The sequence below is a fragment of the Chelonoidis abingdonii genome, chromosome 1, assembly GCF_003597395.2.
Source record: "Chelonoidis abingdonii isolate Lonesome George chromosome 1, CheloAbing_2.0, whole genome shotgun sequence".
NCBI classification, from domain to species: Eukaryota; Metazoa; Chordata; order Testudines; family Testudinidae; genus Chelonoidis; species Chelonoidis abingdonii.
In genome coordinates, this window is record NC_133769.1 from 31,825,936 (window position 1) to 31,845,529 (window position 19,594).

Below are 19,594 nucleotides of genomic sequence, written 5' to 3' on the forward strand. Positions count from 1 at the left end.
CCAGTGGCTACCATAGGTCACCTTCCATGCTGTCTGACTAATGTTTCCCCTCAGTGGGACAGTTGGTGAGGAGATCCTGGGAGCAGAGCCATGAAACCCCACAGCTCCTGCCTGATTTCTGATGTCTTCTATCTAGCAGACTAGAGGAAAGCATCCAGCTCTAAAATTTTAATTTTAGTTTACTTTTAGTTTTTAGTAACCAACTTGTTTTACATTCTGTATCTTTATCCAGTAGAAAAACATTACCTGACATGTATCAGAGGGGTAGTCGTGTTAGTCTGGATCTGCAAAAGCAGCAAAGCATCCTGTGGCACCTTATAGACTAACAGACGTTTTGGAGCATGAGCTTTCGTGGGTGAATACCCACTTCGTCAGATGCATGCTATTACCTGACGTGTAGAAGAGCATGTGTTTTGGTTAATCTCATGCCAGATACTAATGTTTGGAAAATGTTTGCAGTGTCTCAAATTACAGATATGTTGATGTAACTGTCATAGTGTTGCCCATTATAAAAGGCGGATATACTGTGTGAATTAATTCTACCTGTCTGACCGTGAAACGAATCAAGAGTCTTCAGTTTTTTGCTGTTCTGCTTGCAGGTCAGTACAGATGATATTTCTGTTTTGCAATAAGCAGCTTTCAGAAGCTGAATGTAGTGTCTGTAAATGCAATGTAGCTACATGGAGAAGAGATCAGGCATTTTGTGTATGGAAGAGAACGGTAGAGGGAGAAAACAAAATGGGAGTAGATTTGGAAACCATTGCAGGCAAGGGATGGCTGCAGTGGGGATAAAGAGGGACTGGGATGTCTGTCCAGTGCTGCAATTAGATCCTAATCCAACTAGGTGTATGTCTAATTCTGTGCACGTGAATAGTCACACTGAAGTAAATGGAATGACTCACGTGCTAAAAGTTAAGCATGTACTTAAGTGCTTTGCTCATTTGAAACCTAAGAAAGGGAAGGTAGCCTCAAGATAAGTTTGCCAGCTCCCACTTCTGAGATTGGGAGCTGCACCCGCTTATACTAGAGATTGATTTAGTCTAGAGCCTAATAAAGGGAGAAAGTTGGGACATCATAGGAGCCGCTGCACACTAGGACTAGCTATGCCATGTAATGTACCTTTTAAACATGCAAATAATCCCAGCATGTAAGCTATCAGTATTATTACACTGGAGAAAATGTGGTTGCACTCATCCTCCTCAGGGATGCCTAGTAGTGCAGTATTTGCTAACCTAGTTTCTCAAAAAAATGGAATCAGAAAGAGAAAACATGTAGGAGAAGTTTTCATAATTATAATTCAAGGTACTTATTTTCAACATCCATTTCCTTGGAAATTACCTTGAAAAAGCCACCAGTGGGCAGCAAAAGCTCTTACTAATTTCAACTTCTGATTTGCAGTTCCAGCTTCTACTAATGTTTACACAGAAACAGGCCATCAAACCAGCAAAAATGAGCTAAGGGTTTAAAACAGGAAGGCATACAAGAAAGAAGGGAATTATTTATTTTTGTTTTTCAAGTTGCTCCTACCTCATTTGCACCAAAACGGTTAGAAATGTGTCTGGGAATCAGCAGCTGCGTGAGAGAACCTATTTGTGCCTTTCAGTCCCCGAGACTTACAAGGACTGGTTTTCAGAATCAGCTATGGACTCAGCGCTTCAAACTGGAAAGAGAAATTAATTTTTTTTAAAATGTTCTAACATCTACAGAGTCAGAAATTTTGCCAGGGAGCCAGTTGTCCTTTCAAAATGCCCATTTTATAAAGAATTTCAGTGTACACATAAATTAGTATGGCTCTAGTCTGAAAAAACACCATGTAAACTGACAGATTTGCTAATTCTGTGTATTAAATCATGTCTGCTGACTTTAGGGATTAAGAACAAGCCTATTTTTGCATTTTAACTGAACTAACATAGCTAAGATGAAGTGAGCTGGGTTCATTCCACCTTGTGCATAGAGTCATAGAAGTGTAGGACAGGAAGGAACCTCAACAGGTCATCTAGTCCTGTCCTCTGCACTCAAGGCAGGACTATGTAATAACTAGACCATTCCTGACAGGTGTTAGGAGGTTTTTAAGAACAGGTTAGATAATGATGGAGATTCCACAACCCCCCTAAGCAATTTGTTCTGGCACTTAACTAGCCAGAATGTTTAACCTAAACTTCCCTTGCTGCAACCTCCATTGCTTCTTGTCCTATCTTCAGAAGTTAGAGAATAATTTTTCACCCTCCTCCTTGTAACATAAATCATATGCTGCATTTGAAGACTGTTACAACGTCCCTCTTCAATCTTCTCTGCTCCAGATTAAACAAACCCAATTTTTTCAGTCTTTCCTTATAATCATGTTTTCTAGACCTTTAATCATTTTTGTTGCTCTCCTCTGGACTTTTTCCAGTTTGTCCACATCTTTCATCAACAGTGTTACTGTGTTGCATTCAAATACACCTGTGCAAAGCAACAGACAGCAAAGGGGTTGCACATTTGTCAGTGGGGGCCAGAATTTGTAACTCGTGGCTGAATAGGGTGCAAGTGAAGACCTAAGTTTGGCCCATGGAACATTTATTGATACACATGGATGGAAAGAGCCTCGCTTGACTCTGACTAACAGGTGAGTTATGCACGGCTGGCAGTTGTTAGGATCCAGAAAGTTGTTTCCTTTCCCCTAGGCTTCCCCATCTCTCTTCCTGAAAATACCAGAGGCAGATCAGCCTTGTCCCTCAGGCCTAGCCACATCTTTTCTGCCTTTGTGCCAGATTTATCTCCAGCAGTGGAAACGGCAGTGTCACCAATCCTGCCTTGTCCATTGCAGTCTTAGTTTTTAAAGCTGACTTGGGGGCACTAACAAGCAAATCTTCCCCCTCCCATTCTCTCCCTTCTGGAAATTACTTTTTAGGGGTTTTAGTCACCCAAACAGGGCCACCTGTCAAGCTCATTCCCTCACATGTTTCTCCCTTCCGTTACATATACTGGATGGAGCAAATCAGAGGTACAGTTGCTCCTTCCGCAAGGAGCCATAGCAGAGAGTTTTACCATGATTGCTTCCAGCGCATAGACTCTGAGCTGCCAGTGTTGGGGGCTCAGATTCTGAGCAGCTCGTTGAAGCCTTTGCATCCTCCCCACCAGCCAAGACTCCTCAACAGACATCTTCACAAAGGTAGGTCAGTCCTCTTCATCTCTCAGTAATCTGCAAACAGGACCTTCGTCCGTGAGAAGGGACTCTTTGGGTAGTAATTTCTAAACTTCTCTGAATCCCTCAGGCTAACCCATTTCTAAAGGCAAAAACCCCAGAGTTCCATCCCAGTTCTTACAGGGGTGGTTGAGTCTGTGCATAAGGAGTCTGGCATTGTTTCTAATTCTCCTTCCCAAGGGGAATATTTGAGTGCGCTTACGAATGTTTTTACTTTCCAAATATATATCATGAAAAGGTGTGTGTGGGGGGAGTATCAATCCCACCCTGGACAACACAGGGTTAATGAGCTACTATGGGCTCAGGTGACCTCATCATGCTACACCTTTCAGAGATGTCAGATTTGGAGGGAGGAACTTAAGAAGAGGAAAACAGGCCAGCCAGGAGAGTGGGTCTACAGTTACTGCAGAGAGGGGTGACTGAAGGCAGGAATTTGTTGGGTGACAACTGCCTAGTGACCCCTTCCTGAAGGAAGGGAGGGCTTACTGCTGATCAACCTTTGGAGGAAACTATTTCTCCATATTGGCCTGTGCTACTAGTTGGGACCACAGCTTACCAGAAGCATGTTTTAAAAAAGAGTCTTAGCACACCCACAGGACAATTTTGCTTTCCTTTTATGTTCATTGACAGCCCTGGAAGGGGCAGACTGTCTAGGGCACAGGAGAGACTGAGGTTTTTTTACCACTGGGCTAGGTGGTGGAACACCTGGACATTGCAAAGCAGAGACCTGAGTGAGTGCAAGGGTTCTGCCCAGGGCCTCGAGGGTGAGCTGAGGAAGGAATCTGGCAACAGACCATTGGCACTCAAGAGGCCTTCCTTACTCCCTTCAGACTCCAAAGGGAAAAGGGATAAGAAGTGGCCAGTCCTTTGTGTTCAGTCACTGAGCCCCGAAAACCAAAGAAGAAAAGAGAAGCCCAGTAGGATTTAGATCTGTATCTCCTTCCACAAGGTCTATCTCCTCCCTTGGAAGACCAGGAGTTTCTGCTTCAGATAGTGATAATCCTGAGCCAGAATAAAAAAAGATGTTATTTCACCTTACATGCTGGAAACCGTGAGCAGGAAAATGGTGTCCACCACTGAGATCAAGCCAGAGAAAAAGGAGTCATCATCTAAAGCCCAGGATGCAAAAGCTAATTAGGGCTTACTATTTCCCTGTATTTAAATGTAAGCAGAGTCAGGATGAGCTGTACCCTGACACCTGATGGCGAATTGTGGTGCGTGGAAAAGAACTTCAGGGGCTGATCTTGTTTGCATAGGCACACCCACCCCACCTAGTGTGAGCCACAGCAGCCCAAAATGGACACTTTGGCAGCTGTGGGATCCCCAGTTTCTCTGTTATTGGAGCAGGAGGAATAAAGTGTTGTTACCCTGATTATGTGAATCAAGGCCAGTGGAACTGTTTTATGACAGAGGGACTCACCATAAACTAAGTAGCATTTGCTAGCAAGGGACATGGGTTCCAAAACTCAGTGAATTGAGACAGGTTGGGGACAGTTATGTGTACCTGATGTTATGGGCCCCTTTTGAGGGTCTGGAATGCCAATTGCACCACCTCCTCTCCACTATTGAATAGCAGAGCTATTTTGATTCTTTTAGGAGTCTACCTAGAGACTGCTGAGCTGAATTCACTTTGGGCCAACGGTGCACCAGCACTGGGGCTCTCCTACTACAAGCAGAAATCACTAAGATCTGAAATCACTAAAGAGCTAAAATTACTGAGCTGAGATCACTGAGTGCTGTGTTAACTAGTAGGGGAGCCTGAAAATATATTGCTAAGCAGCTGGCACAGCGGAGCAGTTTGTGGGACAGTTGGAGTGGCCCACAGAACAGCGAGTGGAGCAGAGCTGAGCTGAGCAGCTCGCAGGGATGGCTGGAGCAGCTCACAGGACAGCTGGAGGAGCAGAGCGACTGGTAGAGTGGAGCAGCTCATGGTGAAGGCTGCAGCAGAACCCCATGGAAAGGTGGGGCAGTTGGCCTTGGACCACGTAAGGTGCCCTTTAACACCCCACATGCCCCACTTTCCCCCACCTATTTCCACTCAGGCTAGGGGGTTAAAAATCTGCAGATAAACTTTTGAACTCTGGGGCTTCACTGACTAGGGACAGAGACTTTTGGGTTGCTGGACTATTGGGTGATTTTTGGGTTGCTGCACTCAAGAGACTTTTGGGACTTTGGGGTGATCTTTTGGGTGGTTGGACTTAAAAGGATACTGCCAAACTTACTTGGGGGTGGGTCTTTTGCTCATGGTTTGTGTTATAAATCCTGTTTGTGGTGCTTCCCCGACATAATGCCGCATTGTTTCCCTCCTTTATTAAAAGGATTTTGCTACACTCAGACTCCGTGCCTGTGAGAGGGGAAGTATTGCCTCCTAGAGGCACCCAGGGGGTGGTATGTAATTGTCCCAGGTCACTGGGTGGGGGCTCGAGCCGGTTTTGCATTGCGTTATTGAAACACAACCCCTAGATACTGAACCCCGCCCTTGTTGCTGCCAACTCAGAGGGGCAGAAGGATTACATAAATAAAGCGTTAGGGAGTCATAAGAAACTCCTGACAAAGCTGGCAGGGTCCTAGAACCTGAAGATTCTCCTTTGTCCTTGAGAATGAAGCTGCATTAGCATCCCTGGCAAAGGAATGCTAATTCCATCAGAGGGGCATTTTTTTTGTTCCAAATGACCCTGCCAACAGGAAGATAGAAGTCACTGTAAGAATGGAATAACCTTGGAACTTCTTCCAAAGCCCTTAAAGCTTGACTGGCAACCAACCATATGCTCTTCTATGGCCACTATGTCCTGGTGTGGAGAACTAGAAAGCTTCACCCCTCAAAACCATACCAAATTAAAGTTGTTTCTATATATGCATATATATACATGCATGTGCATCTCCAGACACGCGCTGTCTCATATCTACTATGTTCAGAGCAGATGGATCTTGGACTTCATGAAGCTAGCAGATAAATCAGTGGCCAGGAACTGTCTTTGGTTTCATCTGGGACAACAAAGAACTATTCCAAAGTACTTCTCTACACCTCAAAATTATCCTGTGGAATCCTGCTCAGGGAGAAGATTGTAAAGATGACTGACAATAGAGGTAGCCAAAAATTTGCTTTCTGCTGCAGTTAAGTCCAAGAAGACCTACAGGGTTGCATAAAAAGTTAGAATAGTTTTCATTTCTACTTACAAGGATACCAGAGAAGGGGCTTCTCTTACTCCAGGTGTAAGACCTGATCTTGGAACACAGGAGGAAGTCAGCACAAGGGGGACCACTGAACACACAAGCTTTCTGGACAAAATTAAATATGCATGGATAGATTTTCTGGTATGACCCCTGAACCCAGAGATGGATTCCAGTAGATGCACAGGAAGCTCGACTGCCTCCCCTTGTTGGATTTATCTGGATCCAACCAAAAACACACAGATATGAGGCTCTTCCCTAGGGAAGCATGCCAAAGATCACTGGAACAAATAAATTGCTCTAGTTCACTGATGCCCAGTCTCTGTGTTTTCCTCCAGCTCTTTTGCTCATGATTCAGGAGATAAAGTAGGAAGTGTCAGATGGTCTTATCACATTGTCCTAGAAAGCTGTGGTACTCAGAGCTAACGTAAGTGTTTCAAGCGTCCGCTCCTTTTTCCTGCATCCTCTAACCTAAAACTCTTTCCTACATCCCAAACCAGACTACTGAAAGGGACTTGATAGGTGGGCAGAACTGGGGTAGTTTGACTGGGAACAGAAGAGGGGGGCAGGGGGTCAAGGGAGGAGAGATCGGTTGCCTAGCATGGAGTGAGAAGAGCAAAGTTTAAAAAAAAGAGTCTGTTGTGCTGCTCCAGTTAAAGAGTTCAGCAGTGATCTCATTTTAATTCCAGTGTCCTTAACACCAAGAAAAATATGAGACAAAAGGAGAGTTATCGCTCAACTGGATATTGTTCAAGATTCGTGAAAGGTCAAACATCTTTAGCTATGCTTGTTACCAGATTATAATGAGCACTGATAGCCTCCTTAAAAGAGCAAAAGAAGTGGAAGGCAGGAGTGAAAGGAAGATTGTCTTGTATTGTTGCTGACAATCTCTTTGGGAAGAGTCTTCAGATTCCATTTTGAACTTCTAGGGTCCCCCTTAATTTCCCTCTTTTGACTCCCGTCTCCCCAACATGTGTATGTGACACCCTCAGTTGCAAGACTCAGCATTTCCAGGAGAACAGTTTATTCTGGGCATTCAAACATTGTCCTTAGGAGCTTCTTTCAGATGGAAACCTCCTCAGTGCCCAGCTCCCAGCCAGCCTCCTCTTGCCGCAGCAGAGCCACACCCATACACTGTACACTCTAGCCCCTGCCCCTCTCTGTTCTTAAAGGGGCAGCTCTCATTTCTTTTATAGAAGGTACAGCACCATTAGCAAAAATGTGTACAGTAATAAATATTCAAAGTTCCTAAATATAAACAATATGAGGTTTATTTGTATGTTATAGAGACCTCACATGTGCACTTACTCAACCCTGCTTTAGGTTACGTGCACTTCTGGCTAAGAAGAAGGTAAATGGGCTTCCCTACAGAACCCACCATCTCTGATCCTAAATGTATGAGGGGGTTGCTAATGCTGTGGGAGATACTCCTCTCAGATCTCGCTTATTTAGTTGGGTTGAGCTCCAAGCTCTGATTTATTTTCCTTTCTCATCTCACTACCCATTAACAAAATTCAATATCACTCCATGGGCTGGCTGCACTGTGGGAGATTTAAACGACTGTAAATTCTGTCCAACTGTCCAACTGTAAATTCTGTTACTGTTACGGTCACATCAACAGTTCTAGAAAATCAAGGAGCCTGCACAGGGTAATCCAGAAGGAAGAGGTCGAGAGTAAACTCAGGGCTGTTATTCTTGGGAGACACATGACTGTGCTTCACAAAGATTACCTCTACAGCCTATTGAAAGCAGCTAGTTGTGCTGGTGTAGCAACTTTAATTCCAGCTGTCTCCATGTGTTGGCATTTTTCCCACAGGGAATGGCTCAACACAGGCATGTGACACGAAGTGTTTGATTCAACAAGCTTAGTTACCCATTTTAAAAAGAAGAATGAAACCTGTTGATGCTCCCCATGGCTGTAGTCATTCATGCTATTTCCAAACTGTAGGGCCAAATCAGAGGTAAACCAATGCCAGGTCCTAAAAGAGCTTTTGTGATAGACTATGCCAGTGAGGGCATCCAGTGCAAAGACTTACATGGAATGCCCAGGTATGAGAGGGGAATGGTTCTTTTTTTAAACAAATTGAAATTGGTGTTGAATAAAGTGCTTGATTTCACTTGGGTCAATATTCTGACTTCACGCCAATGGATAGAGGCAGAAAACTGAAAATTTGTGATCTCAGCCTACTCTAATGAAGGCCATTTCTACCTGAGTAACCCAGTTCATTTCCTGTTTCTAAAGCATGGAACAGCTAATGAAGCTTTGTATAATCTTGTTTTTTTAACCTATTTTCTCCTGGAGTGTAAATTTTAGGTCTGCTTCCCTCTGTTGTTCTAGGACTAGTGCAGCTCCAGGAGCGATAATGGGAGCATTTATAAGAACATAAGAACGGCCATACTGGGTCAGACTAATGGTCCATCTAGCCCGCTATCCTGTCTTCTGTCAGTGGACAATAAAAGGTGCTTCAGAGGGAGTGAACAGAACAGGCAATCATCTAGTGATTCGTCCACAGTTGTCCACTCCCAGCTTCTGGCAATCAGAGGCTAGGATTACCCAGATCATGAGATTGTATCCCTGACCACCGTGGCTAATAGCCACGGATGGACCTATCCTCCAAGAAATTATCTAGTTCTTTTCTGAATCTCGTTATAGTTTTGACCTTCACAACATTCCCTGGCAATAAATTCCACAGATTATGTATCATGTGAATTACTTCCTTTAGTTTGTTTTAAACCTGCTACCTATTAATTTCCTGGTTCTTGTGTTATGTGAAAGAGTAAATAACACTTCCCTATTCACTTTCTCCACACCGTTCACAATTTTAAAGACTTCTATCATATCATCTCTTTTCTAAACTGAAAAGTCTGTCTTTTTAATCTCTCCTCATATGGAAGCTGTTCCTTACCCTCTTGATGCCTGTCCAATATTTTTTTGAGATGGGGTAACCAGAATTCCACGCAGTATTCCAAACATGGGCATAGCATGGATTTATATAGTAGCATTATGATAGTTTGTCTTATTATCTATCCCTTTCCTAATGGTTCCTAACATGTTAGCTTTTTTGACTGCTGCTACACATTGAGAGGATGTTTTCAAACAGCTGTCCACAATGACTACAAGATCTTTGAGTGGTAACAGCTAATTTAGATCCCATCATTTTGAATGTATAGCTGGGAATGTACACTACTTTACATTTATGTACATGGAATTTCATCTGCCATTTTGTTGCCCAGTCACCCAGTTTGGTGAGATCCCTTTTTTTGCCAATGATTTTAGTTTATCATTCATTGTGTGATGATGTAATTAACTAACATGCTACGTCATATATAATCGTATGGTAAATAGAGTTAAATTGTAGGATTATAGAAGTATAAGATTGATCAGTATTATAGGAAATAATCATGTATTTGGTATTTAAGTAAATAGGGCTGGAATGCAAGACCTGTAAGCTGAGGCCTGCAAGATTTTAGCTTAGCTCTTTTAGGCCTTGGAGCTAAGGAATGCTGACATAAGTAAATGACCGAAGAATAACCAAATGCCCTAAGATTATAGGAAAAGAGGTAGCAAGTGGTAATATTGTGAAAATCTAGCTGGAAGATTAATTTGAATTATAAAAATGCAGTAAAAGCACATATTGTCTCCAACATGTGTCTTAACCACAGGATACGGGTTGTACATCAATGTTAACGAGAGCCTACATAGCCTATAGAATTTGGGGTCCCTTATGTTTCTAGGGGACACAAACCAATAAGATAAGAGAGGATTGACTTTTCCATGTACATGAACAGAATGTAGGTGTAGACAGAATCACATTATAAAAAGAGGGTGCCCAGAGCTGGAAAATTGAGCTCCCTATTGAAAACTCCTGCAGGAGCCATCCCTCTACTGATAATCAATCCATGGAAGATCCATCAGACCCAACACTGTTTTTAAGGATGTGAGTATAACTATATTTGAGTATAGGTCTGTATAGAATTTCTATATGCTTGGGTAATCATAACGTTAACTGTAATAAAACTTGTAAAATAAATTAGACCTTGTACATGTGAATGTATGTGTGGTCACTACCATTGGTCTTTGTGTTCCTAGAGACCCTAAATCTGAAGCGTATAGCAGAGGTGACTTTTACTCTGTTAAACTTGAAACTGTAGTGACCAGAACTGAACCCACAGTTGTGTAATACCACAATACAAAATTCACTTTAAATAAAATAAAAGTCTACACTTTGTAACTTCGCAATCTGCTTTGGACTTAACTATCTTGAATAATTGTGTATTGTCTGCAAAGTTTGCCACCTCACTGTTTACTCCTTTTTCCAGATCGTTTATGAATATGTGAACAGCACCAATCTCAGTACACCCTGGGGGACGCCACTGTTTATCTCTCTCCATTGTGAAAACTGACCATTTATTCGTACCCTTTGTTTTCTGTCTTTTAACCATTATTGATCCGTGAGAGGACCTTCTCTTTCATCCCATGACTGCTTACTGTGCTTAAGAGCCTTTAGTGAGGGACCTTAGATTCATAGAGAGGTCAAGTCCAGTCCGCAGCCCTCATGGCAGGACCAAATACTGTCTAGACTATCCCTGATAGACATTTATCTAACCTACTCTTAAATATCTCCAGCGATGGAGATTCCACAACCTCTCTAGGCAATTTATTCCAATGTTTAACCACCCTGACAGTTAGGAACTTTTTCCTAATGTCCAACCAAACCTCCTTGCTGCAGTTTAAGCCCATTGCTTCTTGCTCTATCCTTAGAGGCTAAGCTGAACAAGTTTTCTCCCTCTTCCTGATGACACCCTTTTAGATACCTGAAAACTGCCATCATGTCCCCTGTCAGTCTTCTCTTTTCCAAATAAACAAACCCAATTCTTTCAGCCTTCCTTCACAGGTCATGTTCTCTAGATCTTTATCATTCTTGTTGCTCTTCTCTGGACCCTCTCCAATTTCTCCACATCTTTTTTGAAATGTGGTGCCCAGAACTGGACACAATACTCTAGTTGAGGCCTAACCAGCGCAGAGTAGAGCGGAGAATGACTTCTCATGTCTTGCTCACAACACACCTCTTAATGCACCCCAGAATCACGTTTGCTCTTTTTGCAATTTTAGCTTGTGGTCCACTATAACCCATAGATCCCTTTCTGCTGTATTCCTTCCTAGACCATCTCTTCCCATTTTGTATGTGTGAAACGGATTATTACTTCCTAAGTGGAGCACTTTGCATTTGTCTTCATAAACTTCATCCTGTTTACCTCAGACCATTTCTCCAATTTGTCCAGATCATTTTGAATTATGACCCTGTCCTCCAAAGCAGTTGCAGTCCCTCCCAGTTTGGTATCATCTGCAAACTTAATAAGCGTACTTTCTATGCCAGTATCTAAGTCCTTGATGAACCTTGTCAAAGGCTTTCTGAAAGTCCATGTGCACTGTATCCACTGGATCACCTTGTCCATGTTTCTGGATTTATACAGACCAGCTGCCAGAGTTTTGCTCTCTTTGTCATCTAACTCTGCTCAGATCAGGTCTAGATGTTACAGTGTTAAAAATTCCAGCAATTGGTCTACATTAAAGCTCCTACTGCGTCTAGCACCAGTTACTCCTGAGGGCATTCTGTACCAAAAAATTAAAAATTCTGTGCCAAAAAAACTAAAATTCTGCAAAATTCTGCAAATTGTATTTGTCAAATAAATGTGGAGGCTCTAGCATGGAATTGGGGAGCACAGGCCACTGGCTGCACAGACATGGGAGATCACTCTGCAGGTCTGCCCTCCCCACCCCCCCGGGACATGGACTCACTGGTGAGGCTGCACCCAACCCTGACAATGGCGCAAGGACCTGGCTTGCCCAAGAAACACCCCAGGGCCCTGCCCCTCTGTGTGGGCAGGCAAGCTCAGCAAGGCTGGATCCAAGTGTGGAGGGGCTTAATGTGGGGGGATCCAGGTATGGTTGAGAGGATTCCGTATGGGGCAATCTGGGTGCAGGTGGCTCAGTGGGGGATTCAGATGTGGAGGGGATCTGGATGCACAGAGGCTTGTTGTGGGGTCCAGGTGAAGGTGGTTGGGGCTCAGCAGTGGGCGGGGTCTGGGTATGGGGGGATAGAGCTCATAAGGGGGATGTGGGGAGGGGGTCCAGATGCTGGGGAAGTCGGTCTCATTGGGGTGGGGATCCAGATGCATCTGGTTGGGGCTCATTTGAGTGGGGATCCAGATGCAGGTGGTTCATTGGTATGGTCCAGGTGCAGGGAGAGTGGGGCTCGTCGGGGGTTATGAGTGTGAGGGGTTTGGCTCAGGGGGAGAGTCTGAGTATGAGGGGATTTGGATGCATGAGAGCTGGGTGGATGGGGGACCAGCTCCCCCAGGAAGCAGGGGGTGGAGTGGGAGGGAGGTTGCAGAGCTTCCTGCAGCCAGGGGAGAAATTGGGACGGGAGGGTTGACCTGGCCCTGGATGCTGTGCAAGGGAAGAGGAAGTTCCATCTTCCCCAGCCCAGCTGGGACTAGCAGCTGAGCCGAGTGCAGGGTAGGAGCCACCAGTCAGGTCTTTCCCAGTCCTGCCTCCTGCCCCACAGTGTTTTACTTCTCTTCTGGCTGCCCTGGGCACCCAAAACATATGGCTGGGGAGGGTCACATGGCTGCTTTTATGATTTCCCTTTGTTTCCCTGTCAGAAAGTCATTTTTCTGCGGGAAAGCAAAGAAATCTGCAGGGGACATAAATTCTGTGGATGTGGAATAGTGCAGAAGTCACCCAGGAGTAATCAATGGAAATGCATCCTTGCTAAAGCAATCATGGGGAATTTTCTGAAAGTTGTCAGTTTAGACAATACTTAACTAGCATACTTAACTATCAGGCCTAATTTGATGGTGTCCAGTTTGCAAATTAATTCCAGTTCTGCAGTTTCTCATTGGAGTCTTTTTGAAGTTTTTTTTCTTGAAGAATTGCCACTTTTAAGTCTGTTATTGAGTGTCCAGGGAGATTGAAGTGTTCTCCTACTGGTTTTTGAATGTTATAATTCCTGATGTCAGATTTGTGTCCATTTATTCTTTTGCATAGGGACTGTCGGGTTTAGCCAATGTACATGGCAGAGGGCATTGCTTGCACATGATGGCATATATCACATTGTAGATGTGCAGGTGAATAAGCCCCTGATGGTGTGGCTGATGTGGTTAGGTCCTGTGGTGGTGTCCCTTGAATAGACATGCAGACAGAGTTGGCACCAGGGTTTGTTGCAGGGTTTGGTTCCTGGGTTAGTGTTAGTGGTGTGGTGTGTAGTTGCTAGTGAGTATTTGCTTCAGGTTGGGGAGCTGTCTGTAAGGGAGGACTGGCCTGTCTCCCAAGATCTGTGAGAGTGAGGGATCGGCCTTCAGAATAGATCAGGGATCAGCAACCTTTGGCATGCAGCCCACCAGGGTGCTTACCCTGGCGGGCTGGGACAGATTGTTTACCTGCCGCGTCCACAGGTTCGGCCGATCGTGGCTCCCACTGGCCATGGTTCACCGCTCCAGGCCAATCGGGGTGACGGGAAGCGGTGGCCAGCACATTCCTCAGCCTGCACCACTTCCCGCAGCCCCCATTGGCCTGGGATGGCAAACTGTGGCCAGTGGGAGTCACGATAGGCCAAACCTGTGGACGCGGCATGTAAACAAACTGGCTCGGCCGCATGCCAAAGGTTGCCAATCCCTGGGATAGACTGTAGATCCTTGCTGATGCACTGCAGAGGTTTTAGTTGGAGGCTGTCACCTACACTCTCACAGACCTTGGGAGACAGGCCAGTCCTCGCTTACAGACAGCCCCCCAACCTGAAGCAAATACTCACTAGCAACTAACATTCAAAAACCAGTAGGAGAACACATCAATCTCCCTGACACTCAATAACAGACTTAAAAGTGGCAATTCTTCAACAAAAAAGTTTCAGAAACAGACTCCAATGAGAAACTGCAGAACTGGAATTAATTTGCAAACTGGACCCCATCAAATTAGGCCTGATAAAGACTGGAAGTGGATGGGTCACTACAAAAACTAATTTTCTCCTGCTGATACTCTCACTGTCTTGTCAAGTGTTTGAAATGGGCCACCTTGTTTATATTGATCTCATTAGCACTACAAAAGTGATTTCCACCCCTTTTTGTCAACTGTTGAGAATAGCCTACTTCCACCTGAATTGAATTGGCTCACTAGCACTAAGCTCCCACTTGGTAAGGGACCTCCCATCTTTTCATATGCTGTGTATTTATACCTCCCTACTGTATGTTCCACTCAATGCATCTGATGAAGTGGGTTTTAGCCCACGAAAGCTTATGCCCAAATAAATTTGTTGGTCTCTAAGGTGCCACAAGGACTCTTCATTGTTTTTGCTGATACAGACTAACATGGTTACCAGTCTGAAACCTATAATAGTACAAACATACTACTAATAGTAGTAAATATACATCAGATTCAATCATTAAAGTGAAACAGGATTTTTAGCCTTTATTTAAGAGCTAATCTCAGAGCAGCCTTGACTCCAGAGTCAAGGCTGCACGCCTCCATAAGAATTCTATTTATTGCTTTATATACTATTTATCTTCTAATTTTTCTTCAGACAAATATTTCAAATCTGCTCCATCTTCAGCTGAGTACTATAGGCACTGGGCAAAGTAACAACACGTAGCTGCCTACATACAAGAAACCACAGCAGGAGGAATAATTACAATTGCTCCCTCCCCACCCAAAAAAATCCACAGCTGGGTAATAAAAATACAGCACAATGTTCCTGAGGTCTAGAATAAACTATATTCTCTTGTTTGAACAATGAGTACTCTGTTCTCAGGTCCCATCCACCACAGGTGTCGTGTGTTCTATCTATATCTACACAAAAGCAAGTTGAATTATTTCATGCTGAACTCCTGTGTGTTTTTGATGCTCAGTATCTGTTTCCTTTCCCGGTTTAGTTTTAGCTCAGCCTTTTCACTCAAGCACGTGCCCAACAACAATCTCTGAGGACCTTCGGCAAGACTGTCATCCAGAACCTGGAGCTACTGAAATCTCCTGCATAAGTCGTAACTGCCGGTGGTGTGAGACTAGTGCTCCGAATGTTCCATTTTGCTTCCATGACTCAGTTGAAGCTCCAACTTGTCCTAACAATGTTCCAGTTCAGAAACGCATTGATTGCCACCCTCAACTAGGTGCCTCAAAAGAGGCATGTGAGGCAAAGGGCTGCATTTGGTGTTCTACAAAAGTCTCCAATGCCCCCTGCTGCTCTTTCCCAGAAGTTGGCCCATATGGGTACACTCTGTCTGGGCAGCTGCAAAAGACAGCTAAAGGTTGGAGGTAAATGTTACCATTGCTTGTTTAAGTCTTTAATCATTCTTTATGCATTCACATTTGGTTGGACTGCCTAAAAGATACATACAGTTTTTGGTTCTGATTTTAGAATACATTTATAAATGCATAGGCATAAATTTTCCCCATTCCCCTTTTGTAGAATAGCTGAATCTTCCATGAGAGGGTACAAGTCGATGCTATCTAAGTGAATTTTGGAGGAAAAAACCCCTCCTTTGCCCACCCCAGCAATACCTATTAACACATTCATGATTTATGGACGTTCTATTCCAGAAAGATTTGCTATTGGTTCATAGAGCTGAATCCTTTCCGCTGTTTTGTCCTGTTATATGGCTGTTCTTGTGCTTGAGCACTTTGGTGTGTGGTAATTAAGTGTATTTGTAGGTTAGTGCTGATGAAACGTAATACGATGGTGTCACTGTTCGGCAATGATATTTCTCCTGTTGCCATGGACATGGAGTTCCAGACGAAAGACCGACTCAGGTTTAAGGTAAGTGTTTAAGAAAAAAAATTGTTCAAGTAACTTAAGCTAACCAATGAACCAACAACTTTGTGCCTACTCTCACTTTGATTTAGTTTTATGATCCTAACAGCCAACGACTTGAAGCTCCACTCAAGATTGAGTCTCCATCCACTGCTGCTGCTGACACCAGCTATGCCATCGAGTTTATAAATCATCCCTCCTTTCAGTTTAAAATCATAAGGAAAAGCACAGGAACAGTACTGTGAGTACAAGTGTTTTGTATAGAAAATAAGGAAGACAAGATGAGAACTATTTCACATACATAATTGCTTGGTTTAACATGGCGAACAGAGAGAAACGATCCTTCCCCTCACAAACATGAATTTTGTGTGTGTGTGTGTATATACACATGCACATGGCATCTAGTAGATCAAGGTGTGTCCCATTAGGAAGTGGAGTCCTATCGTGCTGAATATAAACATAATTATATATGTACACATGCAAGAGTTACTTAAACATTAAGCAAAGATTGATCAGAGGATCAAGAGCTATTCCTTATCAAATAAAAATCTAGCTGGTACTGCATGCTATATGTCTGCAATGCAATAAAATAGTATCAAGGGACATCACTAGAGAGTTTGGAGGTCCTGCATTTCTGGGTGCCCAACCTGAGACATCTTAGTGGGGCCTAGTTTTCAGGAAGTGCTAATCACTCAACCTCTGAGAATTAGGCTCTTGTAATGTCTTAAGTTGGACCCCCATAAACACTGATCACTTTTCAAAATGTAGGCCCAAGGAAACTAGAGAAATAGTGATATAACAGTACAAAAATATTCATTTAATTGTACAACTTGTGCAGTATATTTTACTGAAGGAGAAATGTCCATACATCAGCAAACACCACAAATTTCACATTGTCACTTTCCATCATAAATCTCTTCTTTGCTTATTTTCCACTTAGTGATGATTACCAAGATATTTGTATGGAATGAGTAACTTACTCCTTTCTAATCAGTGTGCTCTTGCTGGCTTCATTTAGTGAGACTACAATCCGGTGTTACTGCCATCATATGATAGGTTGTTATGATGTATTAAGATGTCACAAACTGGACTTTAGTATCATTAGATGACTCAGGTAGGTGGCACAAGATAAATAGATCCTATAAATACGTTTACCCTAGGTATGAGAATGTTGGGAAAGAAAATACAGAAAAAAGTATGTTGCTGCTCACAGGAATTTTTATGTCAAGTACCTATTCAGAAGTTTTTTGGAATGTGGCAATGGTTATTTCTATCCATAAGTTCTGTAAAATTGCATACAAAAACTTAAACCTGAATATTGACAACAAAACATATAAAACCCCATTTCTTTCAGATGTTAGTTGTTAGATTCAAAATATAAACATTTTGCTGGCAAGAAATTGAGCATCCCAATTTATGGGGAGGAGACTGAACATTTTCAAAACATGTTTTGGTTGTTTTCACTACGTGTTACACCCTCTTGTGTCTTGTCAGGAATTTGTCCTTGAGAATACAGCTTATAAAATATTTTGAGTCTGCAAATGTAAACACTGAGCTTTATTTTTATCTATCTGGACACTCTTCTAAATAGTTATCTTGTATGACATCTTTTACAAGCTTCATAGCCAACTTTGTAAAGTTTTTTTTTGTTTTGTTTTTTACAGGGTACTGTAAATAAGTGTTCTATGTATCAGTGAGATAGGAAAAATTTGCTTACTTCCTCGTTTAGACTCAATGGCTTTGTGTTGATAGCAGGTTCCAGTTAAATTTTCCTTTCCTTGATCCAAAAAATTATCTCGGTAGCCCTTTTCATTGTAAGGATTGATTAAGGCTCATTAATTGGAATTATGATATGTCAGGGGAATGTTTACTGAAAAATTACTACGAGCTGGTTCATAATATCATTCCCATTCCTTCTCAGCCCCCTCATACACTTGCTAAGCACAGAAATTTAGTCTGTTATTCCAAAGTGTTTACTAATTTTGAGGGTCTCAGTCACTGGGTCTCAACTCCAGATACCTGCAGGATTTATTTTCAGAGGTGCTGAGCACACACAATTCCAGTGGGAGCTGCGGGTGCTCAGCAACTCTGAAAATCAGGCCCTATTTGGCAGGTTTTCAAAAGAGTTCCTACCTTGTAGATCCCATTGTTCTCAGTGGGAGCTGCTGAGAACTAAGGGCTTTTGAAGATCAGGTAGTATCTGTCTAAAAAGGGACTCCTAAATATAGTGCTCACTTTTGAAACTTTGGGCTTAGTGGCAGTGTAAGCTCTGTGAAGAATGAGCTGTGTTGAAAGGAAAGGAAGATAGATGGCAGCCTTGGCTAATATCTGTATCAATAGTTCAGATTTCAGTAGGACTCCATTGCTGTTAAAAATTGCCATTGGAAAAGCATATGCTGTGTTACCCCAGGAGATGAAGCTCTTCTGAAATCCACCCAATTAAAAAAAACGATTAAATGTTAAATATTGCCATGGTTAATGGCTTTATCCAGCAACTGAAGACACTATTATTAATGAAACTGATGTTTGCACATAGTTTATGAGAAAGGAAAATGTTATGTTTCTGGGAAAAGGCACAGCAAGTTGATTATAGATGGGAGGGTCTTGTTCCAGCAGGGAAAGATTCCTCTCACAGTTGTACCCCACTTTGTAGCTGAATTCCCTGTGTGATTACCAAAAAATCACCTCTTCACGCATCCTAGCCAATCTAAAAGAGTGAATTTGGATGCTGAGTAGTATCTCTTTGTCTCATTATAGAGATTTACACTCACCACTTCCATTAGAGTTCAGGAGAGCTGTGTGTATATCCTCCTTTCAACATGTTAATTTACTCCATATTTCCGGATCTGGAAGCCATGATGTTTGCTATTTATTTGATAGTAGCAACTGTGTCTACAGCAGGAAATGTTACAGAATTATTCCTACTAGTGTTGGCACCAGTGTAGCTGGAGCAGTGAGAGAATCAGTGAGAGCCATAGTGTAGAAGAGACTCCTGTAGCTTCTGGCATTTTTACCACTATGTTATTTAAACCTGGTAAAAACGGGTCTAGGCATATGGGAACCTTCTCTACATTAGGGCTCTATCGGTGGTAACATGGGCTCAGCTGAACCAGTGGTAAAATCCTCTTGTTCAGACAAAACAATGAAGTCCAAAATGGTTAAAGCAACAAGCCTATAAATGGAGTAATCAATCCTTTGTGTCCTGTCCCTTTTGCTGCTGCATGAACAACCATCAAAAAAGCTTTGCCTAAGAAATTACTCATTGCTGATGATTAGTGTGAGCAACAGGTGCAGCTGAACTGATGCCAGACATGTCTGTATGTGTTGTCAAGGTCAGAGCTGTGTTCTACAGAGTTTCAGAAGCAGTGATAAAACTCATTTCTAAAATTGTGCTGAACGTGGTATGGCCATTGCCATTAGACTTTGCTGGGCACCT